The sequence below is a fragment of the Chrysemys picta genome, chromosome 5, assembly GCF_011386835.1.
Source record: "Chrysemys picta bellii isolate R12L10 chromosome 5, ASM1138683v2, whole genome shotgun sequence".
Taxonomy (NCBI): domain Eukaryota; kingdom Metazoa; phylum Chordata; order Testudines; family Emydidae; genus Chrysemys; species Chrysemys picta.
The window spans coordinates 30333634-30360010 of NC_088795.1; the positions used below are offsets into that span (position 1 = coordinate 30333634).

Here is a 26377-nt window from a genome sequence, read left to right on the forward strand (position 1 = left end):
TAGATATAATGACAGTTTCAGATGCTATTGGAAGAAAGCTGGTATGCACAGGAGTGATTTATTTATCTAGGTCAGGGTGATGAAAGACGTCTGTGTTTTATGTCCCAGCAGTCCAGCTTCCAGGTTTATTCTCTTGCTAAGCATCTGTTTCAACATGCATTGTTCATAAGCTGAACATCTTCTTTCTAGCATATAGCCAGGAGTGCCTTGCTCCATTTGCAAGAAGCTCTATTTTTCAACCAAGGTTGTTTTGTCACAGAAAATTTTGACACAAAGTAAAGAATGAGTCATAGCCATGGCCCGGCCTATTCTGATTTCAGGCTTCTTTGAAACTTGTATGGAGCTCCTGAGTGAAAACAGTGTTTCAAGGCTAGACTTTTGAATGCAAGGGGCTTCATCTGTTTGGGTTTTTTCCTCCAAACTGGCAGACCACTTGGTGATGGTAGCGGTTCAGTTTTAACACCTCATGCCATACGTATTTCAAGCAGCCAAAAGATCATTTTGTTTTTTGTATGTCAGCATAGGAGCAAGATGATAAGAGTTTTGGAGAAATGGGAGCTTTGCGGCTTGCTGGGCTTGCTTATCTGCATGCAGGCTAGAAAGGAAAAAAAAGGTTACAAGCCACATTAAGAACACAGGCCCTGGCTGCTCCTCTTATACAGCAGTTGTGAGAGACTGTCTGTCATAGGATGGGAGGAAAGGAGAGAGCGATTACAAGGCAAAACCACTTCCTGGTAGTTGAAATTCTTTCCTCTTGCGCCAGCTTCTGCCCCATCACCTTTCTGGCATTTGTTGGACTCTTTAGGATGTTGTTCACCTATTTATGAATGGGTTATGCAGTTTCTTATGTTGTAGGAACGATTTAAAATCTTTATATGCCTCCTGCTTGCCAGCAGGTGGAGTTATAAGCGTTCAGAGTAAGAGAACTCTGTTGTAGGATGGGGGAAGCTGACTGTGACAGGCACAATTATTAGTAAGTAATAATTCCATCTTCTCTACATACTAGTGTTCCATATTGCTCATTCCCTGTATACTAATGATGCTGTCAAGGGTGGGACAACCTGAAAATAGTCTGATCCTTATTTCCAGGATCCAGATTCTAGCTAGTATTCTGAGTGGTTAATAAATAATACTTAGCAAATTATCTCAAAGCATTTTACGAGCATTAAATAAGCCTCATAGAGGGTAAATAATACCATTTTATAGATGGGAAACTCAGGCAGATAAGTCATTTCCTTGAGGTTACACAGGAAGTCTGTGTCAGAGCTGGGAACAGAACCCAGATTTCCACATTTGGAGTCCTATGTGTCAGCCACAAGATAAAGTAGTCATCATGGGGTTAACTGTGTTACCCTCACAGCATTATGGGACAGAGCCATGCTTCAACCTTCCCTTACTTCCAGTTTAGTCAGTGGGAGTCCTCTCTCCCCCCCACAAACTCTATTGTGATGCAATTAAATAAAGCAGCCAGTTCCCAGCCTGCAGTTTGTGAGTAGACTTGTATTTGTTGCACTAAATGATCCCTTTACAAAACCTTATAAATTGGTGGGGCTGAGTGACTAAGTGCTAGTTGTAGCACCCAGGTCCCTGGGGTTGCTGTAACACAGAGAATGCTGCAGGCTTAATTGTTACTGGTGCTTACTAATGCTTGGTGGTAACTGTTGGGCTAATGAAGTAATTGGCTTAATAATGGGGAGGATATATAATTGGGAGGAACAGGAAGTAGAAGAGAAATCTCAGAGGCTGAGTGAAGGAAACTGAGGATTAAAGGTACACATGGTGAAAAAGAAACCAACTGTGTATATTTGTCACTAGGAAACCCCCATAAATGGCCTAGGCAGCACTGCTCACAAGGTAGCTTGAGAAGGACCCCATGGCAGGCTGTTAACACTGATTATTGTTTAAGTTGCATGATGCCTCCTACTGTAAGACCTTGTTTTCATTTGCTTATAACTTTTACAGACTTTAACCACTTGAGCTGAAACCTTACATGCTATCTACCTCAGGCTGGTTTGGTTTTTTTTTTTTAAATTTCAGACATAAGTTTGTCTCTTTCTGAGATACAGCTCAGGTAAAATAGGCTGGGTCTGCTCTGGGGATGAACTGGACTTAGGTAGTGAAGGAGGCTGTTGGATGTAGGACCCCTGTTTTCATTGTTGCAGGAGTCAGGTACTATTTGCACCACTGGGTCAGAGGTTCTAGGCCTACCCATAACTAAAGCCCCTCTGCCCCCGTCAGCTAAGGAGGAGGAACCACTGAGCCCAGGCTATAAATGACTTCTGGGGACAACAAATGAAAAAACAGGAGTGGGAATGAGGTAAGAGTTAAAGAATGAGGGCTCTAGATAGGGACTCTGAGCAGAGAAGCCTAGACAACACCCATTCTGCCTCGCTGACATCCAAGAAGTCAGTAGGTTATGTCCAGAGGAACTGGAGATGTGAGTGAACAAAAGGTTCGAAAGAGGCACCAGAGTTGCAGAACCATCCCCAATCCAACCTCCTCCTCCTGGAGTGATGGATGGCCACCTTTGAAGGTGGTAGGGAAGAGGCTGAGGATTGTAGGAAGAGAAAGGATGGTCTCATGGGTAAGTCAGTTCAATGCTGCCCTAGAGAATAAGATTCTATTCCTGCCTCTCCCACAGAGTTCTTGTGTATTCCTAGGCAAGTTACTCAAATCCAACATTTTACAGGTGGTCATTAATTGTGTGTTCCTCATTTTTCTGGGTGCCTAACTTGAGAGCCTGTGGTCTGATTTGCAGAAGTGCTGAATGCTCACAGCTGCAACTGAACTCAATGGGAGCTGTGCTTTAAACAGAGAGTGCAATATAATATACACTCTGAACATTTGGATTCTAGGCATCTCAAATTGGGCACCTAAAATTAGTGGAAACATTTGACCTTACTCTCTGTGTGCCTCAGTTCACCATCTGTAATTGTGAACTGCTGTGCTTGGAAAATAAAATTAAGTAGTATCTGTGAAGCCCTCTAATATATTGCTGAGCTCCAGAAAAAAGCCCATGAGGAAGTTTAATAATTCTCTCTTCACAGTTGAGTTTGAATAGTGTGCAGTAAATAAGGTCTGGAGCCATACACTGCACAGCAAGGAGAAAATAAAATATTGAATAGCTGCTTACCATCATTCCTGTGCATGTAATGAGGCAGGGGTCCTGTGGAAAAAGTAGGATATGATCATGTAATTAGTCTGTATTATATTGCATATGTACAAGAGGTTACAATAAGGTTACATTGGCAACCTGAATTCTGGCATTTTCTAACTTTTGAGTGCTTGACTTTGCAACCTTAATACTTCTAGAATCATGTAATTAGTTGAGAATCCCAGCTTCCATTAAAAACCAAAAACCCGCATGCTTGCCGGGAAAGCCTTGAAAATCTGACTTGAGTGGACCCTAAAGGCTCCAAAACCAGAAAGCAAATGAAGAGAACTCCGTTTGTTAAATCTCGTGGATTTTTAAAGCTGACCTCATACTTTTGGTGGGTCTGACTCATTATCTTTTAAAACTTTAGGCTTGGCAATATTGCTACTTTGGCTCCTTGGCTACAGCAATTCCCACAGCCCCTGTGCATTGCCCACTCATCAGTGGTAGCACTAAAAAACTTGTGCAAGCTTCTCTAATCCTGTCCTGACCCCTCCTTTTTCCCTCCTGCATGCACAGGATCCCCTCCAGGTTGCAAAGTTAAGGGTGGCAGGGAACATATCCCTTGTGAATTTCCCAAATGCTGCCCGCACTTTGTTTTAGAGCAATTCCCACAGCCCCTGTGCATTGCCCACTCATCAGTGGTAGCACTAAAAAACTTGTGCAAGCTTCTCTAATCCTGTCCTGACCCCTCCTTTTTCCCTCCTGCATGCACAGGATCCCCTCCAGGTTGCAAAGTTAAGGGTGGCAGGGAACATATCCCTTGTGAATTTTCCCAAATGCTGCCCGCACTTTGTTTTAGAGCCACATGAAATCCACTGTCCCAGATTACTCATAAGGTGCAGAAATGGCAGCAAAATTTTCTTCCAATGCTCAGTCCTATGCCTATTTAAATTAACAGAAGTTTGCTGCTGATCTGAGTAGAAGCAGAAGTGAGCCCTGACTGTGAAATCTAAAAATTGGGGAGTGTCTTTTTAGCACAATTGCTAAAAATTGTGATGATGTCTTAATAGTTGTAAAGGTGCACAGAATTAAAACAATTGTTTTTCTTATTGCTAAAATCAACTTTTCATTCTCACCAGGGAAGAAGGAAATGCAAAAACTGAGAAGAAAAAAACAAAACAAAAAAGCTCCACCAATCCCAGCTACCAGTGCACCTTCACAAATAGGCAGTGACCTTAAACACTGCCTTGTGTCTGCCTTCTGCATCTTGGCAGGGGGTTAAACTAGATGACCCTTGTGGTCCCTTTGAACCCCATGGTTCTATGATTCTATGCATCGACCATTCTCTGTGCAGAAAGCATCAAACAGCCCTCTAGGGCTCTGCAAAAATCACACACCCTTATCCACCACCTAGATACTTAAGAAATGCATAGGGGAAACTGAGGCACCCATACAGTATTCAGAGAAAACATTAAGAACATTCCCACTTCGTCACAGCAGGTCACCTAGGCCTGGACCCACAAAGGGATCTAGGTGCCTAGAAAAATTACAGTAACAGTGAGCCACGAAGCCTGAGTTTCACACCTAGGCTCCCTATAGAATGAATGTGGGGGGAGGCATTTTGTGGGAGTGCAACCCACAAAAGCTAGCATGCTAGGCTGGGAGACATACAAGTTAACGTATGGGATATCCTGATGAGAGGAGTGTCTCAAGCCCTGCCCCCCTCACAGAGATAGGTGCCTAAATCCAGGCTGCTAGCCTATTTCTGCTAGCGATCCATGAATGGGAACCCCTTTCTGGCAGTCAGGCGGTTTAGGTGCTTAAGTTGTTTCTTGCAGGAATGAGTTAGATGCCTGCCTCGCTCCATTAAAACCAGGAGGAGGAGGTGGTGTTACTTCTGCTGCTTCCCACCTTATAACTTTTATCCCAGGGTTTAGAGTTCTCGCCTGGAAGGTGGGAGACCCAAGTTCAAGAAAGGATTTGAATAGGGGTCTTCCACCTCTCAGGAGAGTGCCTGAGCTATGGAATATTCTGATGTGGGGCTCCTTCAGTGTCTCCTGTTGGAAGCTGTTCCACTGTGGATACATAATTAGAGAGCGATTGGAACATGAGGACTGGACCCTGGGTGTCTCCTCCCAGGTGAGTGCCCTACCCACTAGACTACAGAATCATTCTTGTTCAGCTTTTAATGGTTTGAGTCAGACAAAGATGAAAAGTGGGCTGCTCAGGATGGGCTGTAGCTTGCAAAGGTGCAAATGAGGGTTGAGAGACAGTAGCCTTCAGCTACGCTAGTAGGGCTGCTGAACATGGTGCATTACTAATCATGATCCAATCAGGTGAAGTACTGAGGGGAGTGGGTGTAGCAGGCTAGTGGACTGGCAAAAACCTGCTCTCAATGAAGTCAATTACAAAAAATCCCTTTGATTTCAGTGGTTGTGGGATTAGATAGTAAATTGATCAACAGCAAAAAATGAATCACAGTCTGGACTAACCCTAGCTTCTAAAGAATAGAGTAGAACTATATTTATTCCCAAGCTGCTTGTGACACTACTTACCTTAAGCAGAAGCTGTTGACAAGGCATTTGCTTGTGGTGTCATTCACCCTATTTTACATAGACTGTTTTTCCATTGTTACACTTTTCTAAGTATAAAACAATTGTGTACTGAGGGAATGTGCTACTGTACACTTTGAGATCATACTGTACATTATATTATTATATGGAGGAATATCCAGGGCTGGATTGTAAAGTGAAAGCAGCCCAGGCTGTTTCTTCTCAATAGACCCTATCATTTGCATGGCACATTTGTTGAGCCCCATCGGAAGTCAGTCAATTGGAGCTCCCTCACAGAGTTCTAGTTAAATCTGCCACAAGAATGAATACATGTACTGTACCTCTGTGCAATGTAACATTATTTACAGTGGACCTTTTTTTAATTTGCAGGGTGAGTGGGAGACTTGTGTATATATCATCATATCCATCAGCATTTAAAAAAAAAATCTTAGGACCCAGCAATAGAAATGATAGAAATTACAATACACAGCACTGAAATTAGTTTCACCTCCACCAGAATCTCACCCCATTATAGCAAGAAAAACAAACATGACCTGCCAAACCAGTTACCCCTCTTTCTCCTGTGCATCATCAGAAAAAGTCAGCCATTGCGTAAAACAATGTGGGCTCTTTCACACTGCTCTTTGAATTGTTCAGTTTAGCACAGATTGCCAGCAATGCTATAGTTATGTGTCAGGATGCTCTTATTTTCTTTTTTGCTCATCTCACCTGTTTTCCCCAAGTCCTTCCCTCTCCATCACTTGTTCTGTCCCTCAGCTAGACTCACTACTTCAATCATATTTGGCTCCTCTTTCTTTCACACCACACGCAGGCTGCCATCTCTTTATAACCTCTTTAAAATTCATAGTTTCTGCTCCATTACAACTCTCATCCATATATTGGTCATCTCTTACCTTCAGTATTGAAACCGCCTCCTCTCTGGTCCATCTACTGCTTTTCCTGCTCCTTTTCAGTTCATCCAAAAAGCTGTTGCTATCATTCTTATTATTATTTGTATTATCATAACATCAGGGACAGGTGATCAGGCTCCAAGTGTACCAGCAGCTGTACAAGCACAGAACAAAAAGAGGGCTGCTAAAAATAGGTTCCTTTTTCCACTATTTTCTTACCACTCTACATGCTACTATCATATTCAAATTCATTCACTGGCTCCCATTTGCCTTGGCATCATGTTTTGGGGGGAAAAAACAACCAACCAACAAACAAACTAGGACCTGATTCTTCACTGCCTTACACCTTATGTAGCCATTTGCAACTGTGTAAAGCACTTACTTCCAAATGAAAATGGTCATGTGTTACACCCACTACACCCAGATGGAAATGGCTGCACAAAGTTAAAGGAGGGGATAACCAGTCCTTAGCCTTCACACTCAATCTTCTACAGAACTCCATCCCCCTCTCCACGTACATTTCTATCCACCACTAGCGTTGCCAACCCCTCCAGGATTATCATGGAGTGTCCAGGAATTAAAGATTAATCTTTAATTAAATATTGTACTGTGATGAAACCTCCAAGAATATGTCCAACCAAATCTGGCAACTATGCTCACAATTTTACTCATTTTTTTCCTACTTCAGTTTTTGCTCACTTTGCTCTGCACAAGCCTCCAGACTGACCATGTGCATTGTACCACTAGCCAAATGTACAACTCCAGAAGATCGCTACGCTCTCCTCAGTATCCTGTCTGGCCTCAGTGCTGCAAGGAAGCTGGCAATCTTGAGGGGAATTGAAATGTGCTTGCTTTGAGTACTCAGTCCTGAGTCTGCTTTCACTGAGGTAAGAATTTTTTTCATTCTCTCCAACATCCCAAATTTACCTCCAATTCCAGTAACATATATAAAAATCAGATTTTACCTAATGCTATTCAGAAATAGAAGAAAGAAAGCATAGCTGATTAAAATATAAACATAGCTAGTTTACTACTATGCAAAGGATAGCTGAATGAATATGCTACGAAGTATTGAATAATATGCCTAAAAAACTTACACAGTAGAATTCTCTGGTCTTTCCTAGAGGAGAAATCCATGGACAAGATCCGTTGGCCTCAATAAGGTCCTTCTGTGCAAACCTCTGCCAGTGCAAAAGTGCGGGAAGCCTGGCCCAAAACCAAAGAACTAAGTGTTCCTCCAACACGCCTTTTCAGGGGGTGTAGAGCTAGCTATGGGACAGGGGGCTCTAGGATAAGGAGGCATGGCCCAACTGCTCCCACAATCCTTGACTGGCCTAACAGCCTCATAGTAGCCATTATCTGCTGGTGAAAATTAGAGCATCCATGATGTCATTTGAGGAAAATTGAATTTTCAGCAACCTAAATTCTCTCTTGCTGAAGACTCCATCAGTATTTTTAAATGTATTTATTCATTCACTATTTGTTGAGTATTTAAAATGTGTTCAGTGCTTTATAGAATGTGGAGTACACAACACCCTTCCCCAAAGTGCTTACAGTCTAAGGCCCTGGTCCTTCACAGTGATCTACCTCCCCAGAGCCTTACTGCCATGCAGAGGATCCCTTAGGGCATGATACTGCTTCCCTTGAAAGATAATTACAAAACTTCCATTGACTTCAATGATGGAAGATGGGGTCTTAACAGAATTAAAATTGTGGGTTTTTTTGTAAAGATTAGATCTAGGGACGGTGCAGAGGATTTAATTTGGAACCTAAATGTCAGGTCCTAAACCCATTAACAGCGTCCCTTTAAAATCATTCCACAATGTCTGTTTTAACTTTTGTAGCCACCTCAGGTTGTCCACTTTCCCAGTACTTGTTCACACAAGTCTTGCTTCTGAGCATATCTGTGACATGGCACCTTTCCTTTCAAATGACTCTCTCTCTCTCTCTCTCTCTCTCTCTGAAACACTTCCCACATTTTAGATCTATATTGAGCTCCTTCCCACAGAGTCCTGGGGTCCAATTCTCCTCCCTTGGTAGCTTTGGTGTATTATTTATTATTATTTAACATAGGACAGCCAGCCTGGGGCCCTGTTGTGGTAGGTGCTGCACAAGCATACAGAAAAGGAGGGTGGATGCCTCAAGAGCTTTGCTTATGTTCCAGTGGCTGTTTTCAGGACTGTGTTGATTTAAACCATCTGCTTTTAACTGAAAGGCTATAAAGACTGGTGCTGAAAAACCCATGTTAATAACAGTGGGAATTTTCTGTGTAAAGCCACCAGTGTAGACAAGGCTCATGTATTCAAATATCTCCCTCTAGGCTGGAAGATTTCTCTCGGCGCAGTTTCTGCTTCCGTGCAAGAAAGATCTTGTTCGATGTGGATTTATTACAAGCTTCTTCCTCTCTATGGCAGGAGGGTTGTGGGGGAAGGACAGTTTCTCTCTTGTACCCTGGGCTGGTATTAGGGGGTATCAAGCAGAGCAATTGTCTGGGGGCCATAAGAAGCTAAGTTATGGGCTGTGGGGCTCAGGCTGGGGGCCCACTCCTTACTTTGTGCCCTGGGCCCCAGCGAGTCTAACACTGGCCCTGCTAGCACAGAGAGTGTGTGTGTGTTACAGTCCTTTTGTGTGTGTGTTTGTGTCCCTTTTTTTTTTGCTGCGCAGGGCCAGATTAACTCTCCTGTGGGCCCGGGCCTATTAGATTTTGTGGGGCTCCTGGGGGTTTGGAGTGGGCTGAGGCAGGGGATTGGGGTGTAGGCTCCAACCAGGTTGGTGGCGCAGCAGGGCTAAGGCAGGATCCCTGCCTGCTCTGCTCCCTGACATGGCCGGCATGTCCAGCCCCTAGGTAGAGGGGGCAGGCCGCTCTGCACGGTGCAAGCTGCCTGTGCATGCAGGTGCTGCCCCCGCAGCTCTCATGGATCGTGGTACCTGGCCAATGGGAGCGGTGGACCCGGCGCTGTGGGCAGCGCGCAGAGTTTCCCTGAATGCCCCTCGCCTACAGCCCGCAGGGGTACATTGGCGAGCCAGTGCTTGCGAACTCCAGGTCCGGGGGAGCACCGAGGCTTGGGGACCAGTGTCTTGCCTGCGGTGCGGAGACTTGCCGCGGGACAGATTAAAAGAAGCAGCGGGCCACATCTGGCCCCTGGGGCCCCTCTTAGCCCGAGGCTGCAGGCCCTGCATTAATCCAGCCCTGGGTGGGAGAGGGGGTGGGTGTGTGTGTGTGTGACAGTCCCTTTTCTCCCTTTGGTGGGAGAGGATTTCGCTAAGGGATAGTGTGAGCTCTTCAGGGGTGGGGCTGCCCCTCTCCAATGTATGTCCCCTGTACAGCACAATGGGCCACTGACCTGATTAGGGTCTCTGGCTGCTGCTATTATCCTGTAAATAATAAACAATAAGGTTGATGTTTTTTTTTTAATCTTCCCCAACTCACATCCTCGCCACAGCGGGTTCCAGAGCAGGGCCCTGCCCAGGGATGGCAGCACTAACCTGCGCTACCCTCTGCCCCCGCAGGCATCCCTGGAGCTGCTCAGCCTTTGGAGCGCCTCTCTCGTGCGCAACTCCCCACCCTTCCGCGGCGGCCGCTGCTTCTCTCTCGCTCTCGAAACGTCAGTGGGAATTTCCAGCCAGGAAGGAAGTGAGAGCAGCGGCAGCAGGGGAGGGAGGGACAGAGGAGGTAACTCGCTGCGAAAGGGCAGCTGCTGCTGACAGGTCTGTGGGACGGAGCCACCCGGGCCGCTCTCCAAAACAAGGGGGAAAATCCCCGCCGCGCTGCGGCTGCAGGGGAGGAGGACTAGGCGGCTGCTCCCGCCGGCCGCTCCGCTTCTCAGCCTGGTTTACATGGCGCCGCGCTGACTCCTGCAAAGGCGGAGCCGGCGGCAAGCGAAGTGCAAGGCTGAGCTGCTGCCCCGAGCGGACTCACCCCCTGCCGAAGCACCGGGGTGCGGCCAGCCTGGAGGAGAAGGGGGCCGAGCCGGAGTACGCTCCCGCCTGAGGGTGAGCACATAAATCAATGTCGGGTCTTTGTCCGCCTGGGCTGGAGCCGCCCGAGCGGTTGCTCTGGTGCCTTTTTAAACATTCACCTCCACCAGCTGCTTCACTTCCTCATTCCTGTTTGGGCTGCTCGTCCGTCATGCGTGTGAAGGGGGATGAGCTTCACACCAGCTAGCTGCTGCATGGAGTGGTCGAATGCTACTCTCCTTTTAACCGGTGCCACTGCGGAGTAACTCCGGATTGATGCTGGTACAATCGACAGCAGGTTTTGGCCTGGCGGGATTTGTAATGTAAAATAAACTGGGGGGAGGGGGGCAGGAGAATAATGTTTTATATTTAAATATCACCTTTCTTTCTGAAAGCTCCTCAGGCATTATTCTTGTCTCCCTGGTGCCATTAAGTTCAGCTGTCTCTTAGGGGGAGGGTGGTAGCGGGTGTGAAGTACGGTGTGTGCTGTCAGACAGAGGGGAATTTTGGCAAAGGACAGCAAGGCAGACCCCACTTCTTCTGACACTTGTCATGGGATCTTTAATAACAATAACACCCAACTCTTGTATAGCCGTCAACAGGGAACTGACAGAACATAATTTTTTAAGATCTCATCCAAAAGACTGATACACAGTAAACGGCGTAGAGCTATTTCTCCAGGGTATATCCAGATTCATTAGTATTAGTTTTGAAAGAAAACAAAGGAGAGAAAATGGGGAATTTTTATTAAAATAATCTGAGCAGGTCCAAAGCAATAGGTGTCCAGCAGGTGCTGCCTGTTAGGGGCACATATGGCTTGGGACACTGTACAGTGATGTAACATACTGAACCCTAGCTGAGTTTACAAAATGAGAGCGTAAGTGTGCTGTGTTTCTCATTCTGAAAACCTCATTGCTTCTAAGTGCAGGTGTCTTACCTGTATGGGAACCTGTCAATATGATTGATGTACCCCCTTCCCTATCTCCCTCCTCCATTGATTTATAGAGTCATTGGACCAGAAATGAAGTGTTACTGGTCATTTAACTAGTCTTTCAGTAAATGAATGACTTATTGTGAATGACTTTGTGTTGTGGAGTTTCCTTAAAGGGTGACTGTCCACTTGATTTTTTTTTTCAATTATGCAAATTCAAAAATTCCAGTTTCTGTTAGAGCACACTTTAAATTTCATGCCGTGATATTTCTTGGTAAAGAATACTGCAAATAAAAAATATGTGTTTTTCTATTCTTTTATTAATGTTTGTAAAGGTAAGTAAGGGAGAAACTCACTGTACATAAAATGCTTTCAAGTCCACAAAACAAACAAACTGAAAAAGGAAGGGGGGAGAGTTATTTTTTAACTTTGTAGGGGTTCCTTGTAACTAGAGGAGGTACAGAATTTCAGTCTGAAAATACAGTGATTTTTCAAATGTCCCTTTGATTTCACATGTGAAATTCCTACTTCATCTAAAAGAAAAATCAGGGTTTCTACTACCTTGTATTGCTGGGGTTCCCTTAAAAACTAGTCACTTACCAATATGACTGGTGTAAGGAATATTTCTGATATTTTCAATAATTCCATTCTAAGTGTAGGGAATACTGCAGCTAATTTAAAATAATTTCAAAAGCAATAAATGGGATCTTCAGTACCAAATAATGAAAATGAAATTATCATGGATGGAAAATAATAGCTAATTATTATTATTAATTGTTTGTTACATTTGGCCCTAAAAACAAGAGGATTCAACTCTCCATTATTTTTCATTTGAGTGGCATTTGTTGACATGAATGAAGGAGCATTATTAAGTTACTCACTTCACGTGAACAAAAAATAGGATATAGTTTCTGAAACTTACATACAAAATGGAGTCTGCATTAGGATGAATTACATTATGTGGCCCTGATCCCGCAAATGCTTCTGTGTATGAGCAACTTTACTCAGACAAGTGAAATTAAATATGCATGTAAGAGTTTTCAGGATTGGGGTCTACAGATTAAGCATTGCTATTGGTTTAACAATTCATTTCAGTTTTCAATTAAAAATGGTAAGTTTTAAAAGGCACTAGTCTTCGCAAAAGCTTATATACACTTGCTAAAATGAAAAGTTTGAGAGGAAAATATAGATAACATAAATTGACAAATTTAAGTCCTTTTTTTCCTCTTTTTCTTCCGAAGAAGAAAAATCGAAGCAAATACTAAACGGTTTGATGCTCCACTCCAGTACACCAGATTTTCAGCAGTGTTACTCCACAAAACTGATGTAATTGGTGAAGAATGTGACCAACTGTTTCGTTTTGAATTCTTGAACTATTTGCAATTTACTTTTCTAAATATTCTGCTAGCCAAAGAAGGATTTTTTTTTTTCTGGTTTAGAGACACACTTCTGTCATTTGAAGAAAGGAAACTATTGCTGATTTTTTGGGAGGGTTTTGCAGTATTTTGTCATCTATATCAATAAATGAGCAATAACCAAGTTGCTAAAATGCAAAAACAATACACTATTTAAAGACTCAAATGTGGTTCTTCAGCTGGTGTAAATTGTCATAGTTCTGTGATTCATTGACATTCAAGCTATGGGGGGTAGGGGAGCAGTGCCCCCCCCAACCTTAGTTTTGCCCCCCACCCAGACTTTTCATAGTTCCATGTGCTCCATTATGTCTTCTACTTCCTCTCCCCCACTCTCCTGCCCCTCCACCCTTGACTTTTCAGGCTATAATATTACACCATATAATGTTATATATACTGAAACACAACTTCTTCCTGTCCCCCCCCCAAAAAAATATTTCTGAAATGGCACTCCCAGAGCTATGACATGCACACTAGCTAAGGATCAGCATTTATACACTTGAATTTTTATTTAGCTTTCTAAGGACTAGCTTTGGTAAAGTATCTGCAAGAACTGTGAATAATTTCAAACTGCAGTATTGATTTTAACAGGTGGAAAGCTTTTTTTTCCCCTTCCTGCCCAGACCCCTCCCCCCCAATCCCTTTTAATGGAAGAAATTTACATCAACAAAAAAAGTCATCATAAAATTAAATTAGTTTCACTAAAAAGTAGTCAATAGGTGCTGGAGAGAGTTAAGATTATTATGAAACTGAGAATGATTTGGTTTCATTTTGGTGTGGAGTTGTGTAGGTCTAAAAAATACTGACTTCCTTAGTGAAGTAATTTTGTGACAGCCCAGGGGCTCCCTGTCAATCTCAATCCTTCGGTGAATTTTGAAGCTGTTTTGCACAGTGAAAAATGCCCTGGAAAAAGGATGGAAAAGGAAAATGAGGAAGGGGGGAAGGGGAAGGGAATGGAGAGCACTGTTTAATTGAGTACCACCTCTTAAACATTTCCTACTTCTTTTAATTATATATATATATATATATATATATATATATATATATATATATATATATATATATATATATATATATATATATGTGTGTAGTTTCACAATGATTTTAGGTATTTTTCTTGAAGCTTGATTTATTACTCTTATTTGATTGGGATTATGGGATTTCAGTAATGCTTAGCAATAGATATCTGTAGGGAAGCATCATTACATCACAAACTCAACACTTGTTAAATATTGGAATTTTCATGAAAAATCGAGTTCCCCTTTCTAATCAGTGTTGCTTTGTCCTTTTTACTTCCTGTATGCTGCGGCTTCATATATAATGCTCCATAAGCAAACCCAGAAAATGTCCTTCAATAGTAGGACCCCATGTAGGGTGTTTCTTATATACAGTGGACCTGTTCTAGGAGCATGGGAACCAAACTGGAAGCCCTGTCTGTGTATGAAGGTTATGGAGTATGTTGTTATAATTATTAAAATTCATAGGCTAATTTATGGAACCAAATTTTCCCTTTTAGTTACACGCATCCTACCCCACTGACACAGAGATTGAAAAGATGTAACTGAGAACTGAATGTTTTTATTCATTTATTGTTAGCTTTCTGTGCCAAGAGAAACTATTGCTCAGAAACCTCTGTGGTCTTTGGACATACTGTTTTATCAAATTATCATATGTCGTGAGAGACCACTTGAAAACAGAAATTAATACGAACAAAATGTTCCTGCCTTGTAGACCGCTGTTGTTTCCCAGCTATAATTTTAACTGTAAATGTATCTTTATGGGAGAGAGAGAATCTTATTTACTCAATTAGCAATCAAGAATGTTTCGAAACAACTTTCTTTCAATTTACTGATGGATTTATCCTTCAGAGGATTCCTGCTCCCAAAATGAAAATATTGGAGTTAATTATTTTAAAAAATGGAAAAAGAGCTCTAGACATTCATCTCTAGGTCACTTTCAGCTCTAGCCCAGACAAGTTGTGTCTTAAAGTTCCCATATAATGGCCACTATGTGAACTGAGTGATAGGCTTAGAAAAATTTCTGCCTTGCCAAAATCATAATCACAACTGTCACTAATTATGAAGTTAGTCCAATGTTGGACTTTTTTATTGTCCAATATTGTCTCAATAATTATGTCCTAATTTCCAAAAGATACTTAAGCACATGCCTAGCTTTAAGCACATGAGTAGTTCCATTGAAATCCATGGGACCACTCCTATCTTTATGTTAAGCGTGTGGTTAAGTTCCTTGCTAAATTAGGGTCTGTCTTCGTTGACAATTTCGTCTGAGAGGACAAGGACTAAATAGGTGTATTTCTGAATTATTCGGTCTCTGTCCCATTTTATAGGTAAAATCTCTAGATTAGTATTGAGCTACACTGGCAGACTGAGCACCGGTGAAATCCAGCACCAAATTAATTAAATTCTTCCTGTTGTAAGGCACAGAATTAGTTAAGGTAAAAACACTGTGGTCTAGACTAACAAAGAAATGTACATGTGGTAAGGCTGAGTATTAGCATGCTTAATTTTTAGGCACCTAGAAAATCACTGGGTTAGGCACCGAGGTTCCCTGTACAATGAATGGGGAGCAGGGCCGCCCAGAGGATTCAGGGGACCTGGGGTCTTTGGCGGCGGGGGTCCTTCCGCTCCGGGTCTTCAGGGCACTTCGGCGGTGGGTCCCGGAGTGAGTGAAGGACCCGCCGCCAAAGACCCGGAGCAGGAGGAGCCCTTGCCGCCGAAGACCTGGAGCGGAAGGAGCTCCGGGTCTTCGGCAGCGGGTCCTTCACTCAGTGCCACTGAAGACCTGCCGAAAACTCTCATGGGGGGGCCCTGAAAACTCTCATGGGGGCCCCTGTGGGACCCAGGGCCTGGGGCAAATTGCCCCACTTGTCCCCCCGTCCCCTCCCCCCCCCCCCCCACCGGGCGGCCCTGATGGGGAGAGATGGGTGCTCAGAATAGGATTATGAAAAGCCAGCCCACTGGGTGGCTCATTGCCTAATTTAGCCAGGGGAGATGCCCCATCAAGGGGTGTGTGCTAAGCCCTTCTCCTCTCTTGGAGATGGGTGCCTAAAACCAGGCTGCAGGGATGTTTCTCCCTCTCATTGGGATTCCCAGCTGCCAATCTTGTCCTCAGGTTAGGATCTCCCTTAGAGCCTTTAGACCAGTGGATAGGGTACTCACCCAAGATGTAGAAGACTTCCCTCCCTGCGCCCCATCTCAGATCCCTCGTCCTGATGGGGAGAAAGGTGGCAAATCTCTCTTCAGATCTCTCAAGCGAATGCTCTAACCACTGGGCTAAAGAATATTTTGATGTGGGTCTCCTTTAGTCTCTCCTGTTGAAGCTGTCCCACTTTGGATTAAACAATGAAAGAATCACTGCGCAAGAGAGAGTGTGTGCAAACATGAGAAGGACTGTAACCTGGTGATTAGAGCACTCACCTGGGAGAGCCAGGATCCAGTCGTCCCCCCGCTGCAGTTACTTTTTTTTATTATTCACAGTGGAATAGATTCAACAGGAGAGATTGAGGGACCCCCCACCTCAGAATATCCTGTAGTTCAGTGTTAGGGCACTCACTTGAGGGTGGCAAAGCCCACTTCAAATCCCTTCTCCCCTCACGTGGAGGGTGGACTTGAACTGGGGATCTCCCACATCCCAGGTGAGTATCCTAACCACTGGGTTAAAAGTTATGAGGGTGGTCCTCTTTCTTATGCTCCTCCATTTTGTGAGTTCACCTGTTGGGGTCTGATCCAGTAGACAAGGTCTGAACACGTTCACTGAATGGGGCCCTGTAGGCAAGTTAGGTGGAGGAATGCCTATCTTCACCCATTTTGTGAATCAATCGGGGCTTTAGGCCTCCATAACCTGGCGTGGAGCTGCAGTGTGCATGCCCAGAGGCTGAAACATAGTTTCCTTGGAAACTTTTACTGCACAAATGTAGGCGGAGGGTGGTTTTTAAGCACCAACAAGGTGTGGGAGGCAGCTGAGTGGGGGTTTTGTGAATCCCATTGGAACCTGATTCTGGGATTTAGGCACCTACCATGGCAGTTAAGGATACATTCACAAAAGGACTTAGGCACCTATCAGCTTCAATACAGGGAGTGACTCCTATTGGTATTTAAAAGGGTGAAGAACAGGTGAGGCCCTAGGTATGATGATGTTCTTTAAAATCAGATTTCTTGCCTCTCACAGACCGATGGATAGTTTGAGGCACGTTAATAAAATGAGCAATAAAGGTACTCCCATGATTTTCTAATTTTACTAGTGATGTTTTGCAATATTTTATGTTGTATAATATGAATTATACTGCATACAATTCAGGCCTGAGCGATTGTTGTCATTTGTTTTGTTTTATATGGATTAAATCCCAAACATCCTTAGTTCCTCCTCCCAAATCTCATTTTGAAAACAGGGTTCAGCCTCCTCAAAACCCACACTTTTAAAAACTCACGTTGCTGTCCTCAGTCTTACCTATGTTATTTGCTGATTGACATTGCACCACCGACCAGTCAGAAGGTCAGCACTTCCAATTTTCAGTATCAGCTTGCAAACAAAGGGCCATTGAGAATCCCTGGCCACCCCCAGCTCCACCACAGAAAAGAACTGACTTAGCTCTTGCTACCTCCAGAGCCCCCTCTCTCCATAATGTATGTCAATGTTCTTGTTTAAATGGGGAACCCACCCTGTCTGTATTACGCTCTAGAGCCTGTGCTGAAAGTGCAAGTGATGGTACATGACCATGTGTTGGCACTAGAAATGTGAAATTGTGTTGGGGGTTTTGTTTGTTTGTTCATTCATTTTTAGTTACTTGAGAAATTATTCATTCTCCATAAATGATCAAGTTCTACTCTGGATACTCATGTGCAATTCTCATTTAGAAGAAGGGGAAGGGTGTATGTTTCCTGAGTTACAATTTGATGGCAGTGGTCAACTTTTACATAAAACTTGAATATAATACAATTACAAACAGGGCCGGCCTTAGGGAAAATGGGCAAACTTGTATTTTGGTGCCCCTGACCCCCACTGCCCCCCCCCCCCCATTGCCCTCAGGCTCAGTTGCCTCCCTGGGCTCCCCACCGAGCCATTCAGTCACCCCTGGTCCCTGCTACTCCCTGGGCTCTCCCCTCCGCCCCTTTGCTCCTGTGCCCCGCTGCCTCCCTCCCATTGTCCCAAGCTCCCTTCTGCAGTCTTGCACCACAGACCTGCCCCCCTCCTTGCCTCTCGACCACGGAGCCCCTATGACCACAATGCCCGCCCTGATTACAAACATAAAACTTAAGGGGTTTTTTAAAAGCCACTCCAAAATTATTGTTTCTTTATTTCTTCTGATATTTTTAAACCAGAGTTTAACAAAAAATAGATCATCCAAAATCCTGTTACCACTCAAGAAAGAGATCTTGGAGCCACTGTGGATAATTCTCTGAAAACATCCACTTAATGTGCAGTGGCAGTCAAAAAAGCTAACAATGTTGGGAATCATTAGGAAAGGGATAGATATGACAGATAATATCATATTGCCTCTATATAAATCCATGGTACACCCACATCTTGAATACTGCATGCAAATTTGGTTGCCCATCTCAAAAAAGATCTATTGAAATTGGAAAAGGTACAGAAAAGGGCAACAAAAATGATTAGGGGTATGGAACAGCTTCCATATGAGGAAAGATTAATAAGACTGGCACTTTTCAGCTTGGAAAAGAGACAACTAAGGGGCGATATGCTAGAGGTCTATAAAATCATGACAGGTGTGGAGAAAGTAAATAAGGAAGTATTATTTATTCCTCATAACACAAGAACTAGGGGTCACCAAATGAAATTAATGGGCAGCAGGTTTAAAACAAAAGGAAGTATTTTTTCACACAACGTGCAGTAAACATGTGGAACTCTTTGCTAGAAAATGTTGTGAAGGCCAAGACTATAACAGAGTTCAAAAAAGAACTAGATAAGTTCATGGAGGATAGGCCAATCAATGACTATCAGCCAGGATGGGCAGGGATGGTATCCCTAGCTTCTGTTTGCCAAAAGCTGGGAATGGGTGACGGGGAGGATCACTTGATGATTATCTCTGTTCATTCCCTAGTCTAAAGCACCTGTAATTGGCTACTGTCGGAAGACAGATACTGGGCTAGATGGATCTTTGGTCTGATCCAGTATGGACGTTCTTATTCCTATTTTACTCAGGATCAATATGCTTGAAGCACAATTTATGTGTATAGAGCAAATGTTAACATATCCCATCTGTCATTAGGTCACTACTTCATTTTTTATTCCTTCCCTAAATGCCAGTCATCTAGAAGTCCCTCTAGATGGGGAGTAAGGAAAAGTCATCAGGTTTCCAGGGATGCTCAGTGAAGTAAGATTAATGAGGGAACACTGCCCATGAGGGCAACATTAATGAGGGAAACAAAGCAAAACACAGGTGCAAGTTACAAGAACTACATATTCCTCACTGATTTTCACATTACGTTTAGTGCCAGTTATTATTTACTGGCACTAAACGTAACATTTTATCTTAAACTGTTGGCATCAGGAGCACAATATTGGGGCAATTAACCTTATTAGGGTCAATGGGGGAGCATATTCTGCAACTTTTATGCAGATTATTCCCAACGTATTTTAACCCTTAAAAGCAGCAACAATTTGGGTTATATTGTACATGGATTAATTATACAAATAAGACAGCCATTCCCACAGCATTATTACTGTTCATCTGATAAACTTCCCCATGCTATTAATGTTTAGCTCAATAAAGTAATTGTTTCTTGTAGAAAATCGCCATATTTTCAAAAGAGCTCAGTCAGCACCCAGTAGCTCCCGTTTAGATTTTTAAATAAGTGTCTACATTTTCATAAAATTTCAGCTCCCCCTAAAGGTACGATATTAAGTGGCCATATTTTCAAAAGTGCTCAGAATCCAGCATCTTCTGTTGAGAGTAGTTGTGGGTGTGGAGCACATTTGAAAATGTGGCCCCTACTCTTTGTTAATCATTTTATTGTCACAAGCAATCACAGACTTTCTGTAGGCTATAATTCTATGCAGATTCTGTGGGTAGGCATCCTTGATGGCTGGTAATGCATCCTTTGCTGAAAGAATTTTTAAGATGGAGTGTAAAATTATTGTTTAAAAGAACTAAGATATTATCTAAGATCCCAAAACAAGAGGAAAAATCATTTCCATTTGAAATAGTGTCAGTTTTAATATACACAAGGCCAAAACTTCCTGAGTCCCATCAAACAGAAAACCATAACTAGCCATAGCAAATAACAAAGATTGTGTTAGTAGAAAAACTAGTGTACGATGTCATGATTCTGAGTTGACGTAGAAAAATTAGACGATCTAGAGATTTGTAAGTGGCTGGAGAAATGTAGCAATTTAAATTCTACACCCCCTTAACAGCACTAGAGAAGGCTGCTTTTCTGTGATACAGTAATATGCAACTATTTTTAATGTATTTTCTTCTCAATAGCATGTCTAAAACTGTATGATCAGTATAAAACTCTTTTAAAAAAATCTCAGACAAAATCAGTACTGAAGTCACAGAGGGGGGAAAAGACATTAGTAATATGTAAAAAAGGAAAGCATCTGCTAAGAGGTTAAAAGGATTCTGTCAATTTGAGATTTAATCAGATTCTGTAATGAGTTAAAAGTAGTTTTACATATTTCAGTTGCCTCAGAGACCTTTGTCAGTTTTTGTGATTTTTACAAACACCTTTCAAGTTTTTTAGAATGTTCTTTCCCCTCTTGCTATATAAAAGATCCAGTCATACAATGAGTGTAACAGGGAAGTTGACTGTATACAAAATGACGTTAAGAGCAAACAAACCTAAAAATTGAGGGAAATAATTTTGTGACTAATCTCTTAGTTATAGCAATTTAGGGGGTCTCACTTGTAACAGTAGCAGGCAGGTGTACATATAAAATGTGTAATTATGCATGCTATACATGCAAGCGTGCATGCAACTTTCAAATTCCCAGTATTTCCAAAGCCATTCTTCAGAACAATATTTTAACTTAATGTTCACATCTTATTCTGCCATTATCTAGGTATGAGTAATACTGCCAGGTATTAGGACTAATACAACCAAAATAGGTAGTGGCATACTGTGGAAACAAAATGACTGCCACAGTTAAACCTTCTCTGCAATAGACTTTTTTTTCCAGAATAATTTCCCATTGATTCAGCTCCACCCATGGTAGCAATGATGGAGTGCAAGACACAGGTAGCTGCCAGCAATTATACCTCTTTGTTGTATATACCTGCTCTAAACCTGCAGGTTTAGACAACATGGTCTTTAAAATGCCAGCTACTGCCTGGAGCTCTGCCTACGCTAGTGTTAGCAAAGGGAATTTTTTCAGAAAAAAAGCCTTGTGTAGATACAGTCTAAAAGTTTTACAGTGAACTACAGGCCAGACGTGGTTAAAACTACAAAAAGCAGGTGCCTCTGCGTAGCTGTTGTACATTACGTTGATGACCTATCTTGCCCTATGTGTATCCTCTCCCGGAATTTAGAAGCCCTGAGGCTTTGTGCATGTAATAGTATATTGTGCTTTTCATCAGTAGATCTTAAAGCACTTTACAAAGAAGGTCCATATCATTATCCCTGTTTTACAGATGGGAAAACTGTGGCGCAGAGCAGTGAAGTGACTTGCTTAAGGTTCACCCAATCTGCCAGAGGCAGACCTGGGAATAGAACCCAGGTCTCCTACACTCTCAGCTCATACAGTGAGGTGAAACAGTTTACTCTGTACAGACATGGATTATGTATCAGTAGAGGAAAAATTAGGGCTAAGGATGATACTGAGGTTACAGAGAGTAGGGGCAAATAAGAGGTCCAAGTGGAGGAGGAAGAGATACAGGATGAAGTAGTGTGTGAAGATTATGTAGTACAACAATTATCAGTTGTATCCGCAGAATTCACCACTAGAATTTCTAAGCATTCAACAACTATGGGCATATCTCCAAAACCACAGTAATCTATAAGCAAACAGAAAGTCTGCCATATTTTGTAGCTGTGATGTAGTACAACATGATATATATTTCTGGTATCACTTCTGTGAAATATGACTTCAGTTCACCTCCCCATTCCCTGTTTTTCCTTATTTTGAGTAAGGAAAAGAAAAGCAAAATAAATCTGCTAAATGATGGTTTATCTGCAGCAGCTGTTGGTTTACACATTTTTATTTGGAAACCCTTCTTTTTTATATATAAATAATAGGGAAGGGCAAATTTGAATAGAAAATAGAATTGACACATATGTGTGTGAGCATCCCTGGCTAGAAAACTTGCAGCAGGACATGTTCTTTCAGGATTTCCAGCCAGTTGAGGGTGGGAGTTGTTTGTCATTGGGCTGTATTTACTTTCTAGATTCCCCTTTCTGAAAGAAGAGGGTGTTCTTATACACACCAATATCATTAATGAAAAACAAGCTGTTTTGTAAAAGTCTTGGGGGATTTAATAAAGGTAGATATCCATCCTATAGAACTTTTAATAAACCATCTGAATAATTCTGTTGCAGAGGTATTATCTTTTGAAAAGTCTACATGAAGGAGACATTCTCCGTTCAGTTACATACATTTTCAGAGTAACCTCTATAGAATTTTACTTAATTTCTAGAGATCCCTGTTAGTTTAACCTCTATTAAATTCTGTAGGACATATCTGTTGGACTGAATTTAAATATCTTGGCCTAGGAGTTGGCAAAATGGTTTTCTAAAATAAAATAGCAAGAAACCCTTCTAAACAGAGAGGATTGGCATGTATGTGCTCTGAAGAGGCTGTCAGCATCATGTTAACTTGTAATTGACTGCTTTAATGTAGTTTAGGTGGCATAGAAAATTTGAGAAGAGAGATCAGTAGCTGCTTAAAATGTTTTCACCAACTGTCACTCTTCACATGACTAGGCTTTAGATGTAAAAGGTGTTACAGGGATGGTATTGGCACTGTTTTTCCTTGATCTTTCAAAACTGAGTTTTCAAGAACACTTAGACCATTTGTACTCAAACTGCGTAGACTAAATGCAGCGACCATATCCCTTCTTGCAGGGTGGGATAAAAGAGGCATATGCTGTATGGGTTTTTTTCTGTGGTTTCAGGCCCCATTGAAGTTTGAATTTTACTCATAATTATGCTTCAAAACATGAATAGGTAGATCTCTGGGAATAAATCTAAAATTATTTTTTGTTTTCATTTTTATAAATAACTTTTGGATCATACTTTTTTTCATGTCTTTACTTCCTGTTTGGATTTCCCAGTTCATTAGTACATGTTTGCTATATACATGTTTCCAGCAAGACCAGTGTCATGCGACCAAGCTAATAAGTAAACATGAAGTTTAAAAAAAAAAAAAAAAAAGGAATTTTGAAAAGTCCCAGTAGCTGCTCGAGGAGACCTTTGTAAATGATTGCTGAAATGACTGGTAAACCAACATCTGCATCATCATCAAGTCTGATTCCTCCCAGACTAAGAAGTCAATATCAGGTTCTGCTTGTTCTCAAAAGAGTGAATATTTTTAAAAAATCCAATCTCTCAGTCAGTTTCTATTGTATATGCTAGTATGGCTACTAATGTAGAGGAGAGAAATGTCTTTGCTCACCTTTTAAAATCCAAATCTAATAATGAGCCAGCAACAGTAACTGGGAGGAATTGTCCACCAAGAAAGCAAAAGGCATAATGAAAATAGTAAAAGCACTTGCTGGCATTGTCTGGAAAGGCATGGGGTTTTTTTTGTTTTTTTTAAAAGGCTACATCATATAGTCATCGAATACAGTGAATAAAATACACTAAAATACACTGAATGAGCTACAGCAGCATTCCTCAGGTTCTGGTTATTCTTACTGGCTCTTACTCAAGCATTAGTTCCAAGCCTTAACATCAAGTAATAGTTGACATTATATTCCATACTCTGCCCTCAGTTAGATCCATGCAATCCCATTAGCTTCAGTATACATTGTAGAAACAGATATTTGTTACTTTATTATTTAATAGCAACAAAACTGTAAATTACTTTTCTCTGGGAACTTCCCTGAAAGTGTCTAACCCTTTCCTCTTCCCAAGTCACCTTCTCCTACATCTAAAAATACCACTAAAGGGCAACATTTTCCCCTCTGCTTCTATGAAGTCCTACAGTAGCCACGCTGCTGTGGGGACAAGGATGTAAAGCAGAGACACAGGAATTCAGCCTGGATGGCATGGATCTCAGCAGATCCAACCAGTCTTTAGGGACCTCCTGCCCGTGGTCCAAGGGGGTAAATGCTGTTCTTCCATCCTCCCAGGGAGCAGTCAGAGGAAATTCCATGAGTTTAGAACTCCAGTCCCCTATGTGGGAATAACCCAGAAATGATTTTCCCCAAATTGAAAGAGTTTAAATGGTGCAGTCTTTCTCTTTCACTAGACACGTCTCTTTCACATTGTACCCATTCATCTGCTCTCTACACTGGCTTCCCATAGAATATTGAGTTAAGTTCAAGGTCTCAGTCCTTATCCTTAAGGCATTCAGTGGCCTAGGCTCAGAATACCCAAAAGATCACCTGAGGTTCCAGGATGACTGTGGTTGACAACTCTCCTCCTCAGGCATATTGGAATTGTCTACCACAGAGTTAAGGCTCGTCTGTGCAGGAGACAGAGCTTTGGGGGGGGGGGGCAGTCCTAAACTGTTAAACTGTCCCATAGGAACTGAGGACCACTACAAATTTCATCATCTTCCACATCAAGTGCAAGGCACAGTTCTGTGACCGGGCTTCTCTAATATAAAAACATAGCAGCATGTACGTTTACAGAAATATTCCCTAAACAAAAACACTATACTGCACATATAGTTTTCTTTCTAGAGAGAAATTGAGAGAATGAAAGAATCACACGACAGATGTTAGTCACATCACTTAATATACACGTGGAAGGTGCTCAGACATTACAGTGAGAAGGGCAGCATAAGAATTCTTTGGGGAGGAGTTGTTATTCTCAAAGTCTCCTATTTTTGGTGATGTTATTGGCTTTGCCCCAATTTCTTGAATATATAGAAAACCTAAGAGATGGGTTAGAATTTATTTAGACACCAAAACATCTTGTATGCTGGGGAAATGTTCTACGGGCATTTTCAACATTACTTTGCTTTGAAGATGGATTAAATGCATTTAGTTTGAAACAGAGAGTATATTAATCATTTGGAGGGGATTGTTTTAGACTTCTTGGGGGTGAGTTTTTAGCTAGTCCCTGAAAAAGCACCCAGTCTATTTACATACATAAAGCAGAATGTTTGCATGGCCAAGTCAGCATGTGTATGTACCACACTGCCTGTGTGTGTGTGCGAGAGAGAGAGAGAGAGAGAGAGAGATCATGTTGCCTTTTACTGCTACAGGGTGCAAAAGAGCTTGAGAGGCACCTATGTAGTTGGTGCCAAAGAACTTCTGTTTGATGCCTCCTTATGACCATGGCATTTGTGTGTGTGTATATATAGCCACAGAGTATTCCATGTGCAGTTTGTTCTTGTTAAGCAAAATCTGTATTTTTTAAATTACTTGTCTTCCTGGCATCATGTCAGGATCCAAATAGTTACTCTTTAGTTCTAATGATAAAGCTATCCATTGCATCATTTCAGGACATCTTTTAATTTTTAATAGCAAAGCACAATAAATGCTAGATATTTGGAAAATACACTATATTGCCCCTGCTTTTGTTTTATGAGTCATGTCTGATAAAAGTTCTAAATATAGATTCTACATGCAATACATATTACACTGAATCAGAAAAAGGAATATGAAATAACCACTTTTCCCACATAAAGTTCTCTTGTGAGAATAGGTGAGTGAGATAATTTCTTTTACTGGACCAACTTCTGTTGGTGACAGAGACAAGCTGCTTTGTGTTGAACTAGCTGGAGCTTATGTGTGGCCTTTGTCAGCCTCAGGTAGTGAATGATGCTGTAATCAAATCTGCAGGTGATAAATGCATGGAGCTTGTACATCATAGCTCCATCATCCTCCAGCAGCAATGGGCTCAATCTCCTAGTTAACCAGATTTGGAAGGAGGCACTACATGTCTTTCCACTGTTTCTATGTTCATGTTCAGGAGTAGAGGAGAGTCCAACAGGACCCAGAGACTACACACTACCTTGACAATTGGCAAGCAAACACCATCGATAGAGAGAGAGGTTCGCATTCTAGCCACCCCCTCAAAGTGTTTCCTTCTTCCTATCACTATCATTTCTATTTTGCTTGGCCTTTAAGGACATTTTGATCTTTGCTTTGCTTAGAAGACTCATAGAATCATAATTGGATTGAGTTAAGTATTCTTCGGCCAAATGAGGAAAAATGGTTTTAGACTCTCGGAAACAATTTTCATTTCACTTCTGTGAGTGGAATCTGGCATTTGTATATACGGTTACCCAATTTGGGACATAAGTAATTGTGCAGATGCATTTCTGGTGGCTTCCTGAAAATTTGGCCTTTTGTGCTCTTCCAGTTTCCACTTTCCATCTAAATAGGAAGTCATTTCATGGCAAATTTTTAGTAAGTATTTAGTCAG

General features: G+C 42.0%; 1 protein-coding gene and 2 long non-coding RNA genes across 7 annotated transcripts in view; 2 read left to right on the forward strand and 1 right to left on the reverse strand.

The window, feature by feature from the left end:
- Positions 1-462: 462 nt before the first annotated feature.
- Positions 463-6702, reverse strand: LOC122174667 (uncharacterized). The gene is made up of 3 exons (XR_010601276.1): positions 6564-6702; positions 3134-3166; positions 463-595 (listed from the first exon to the last, which is right to left on the reverse strand). It is a non-coding gene; the product is annotated as an uncharacterized LOC122174667 (long non-coding RNA).
- Positions 6703-10011: 3309 nt separating this feature from the next.
- Positions 10012-26377, forward strand: part of NFKB1 (nuclear factor kappa B subunit 1) — a 79736-nt gene continuing 63370 nt past the window's right edge. For 2 of the 5 annotated variants that reach the window (XR_006176776.2, XM_005278519.5), the window contains exon 1: positions 10012-10553. The gene's annotated coding sequence lies outside the window, so the exon portion shown is untranslated. Of the gene's footprint in view, positions 10800-26377 lie in introns of all 5 variants that reach the window. The other 3 variants (XM_008179152.4, XM_008179153.4, XM_005278520.4) reach the window with 3 other exon arrangements.
- Positions 13935-23232, forward strand: LOC135983578 (uncharacterized). The gene is made up of 2 exons (XR_010601275.1): positions 13935-19190; positions 19279-23232. It is a non-coding gene; the product is annotated as an uncharacterized LOC135983578 (long non-coding RNA).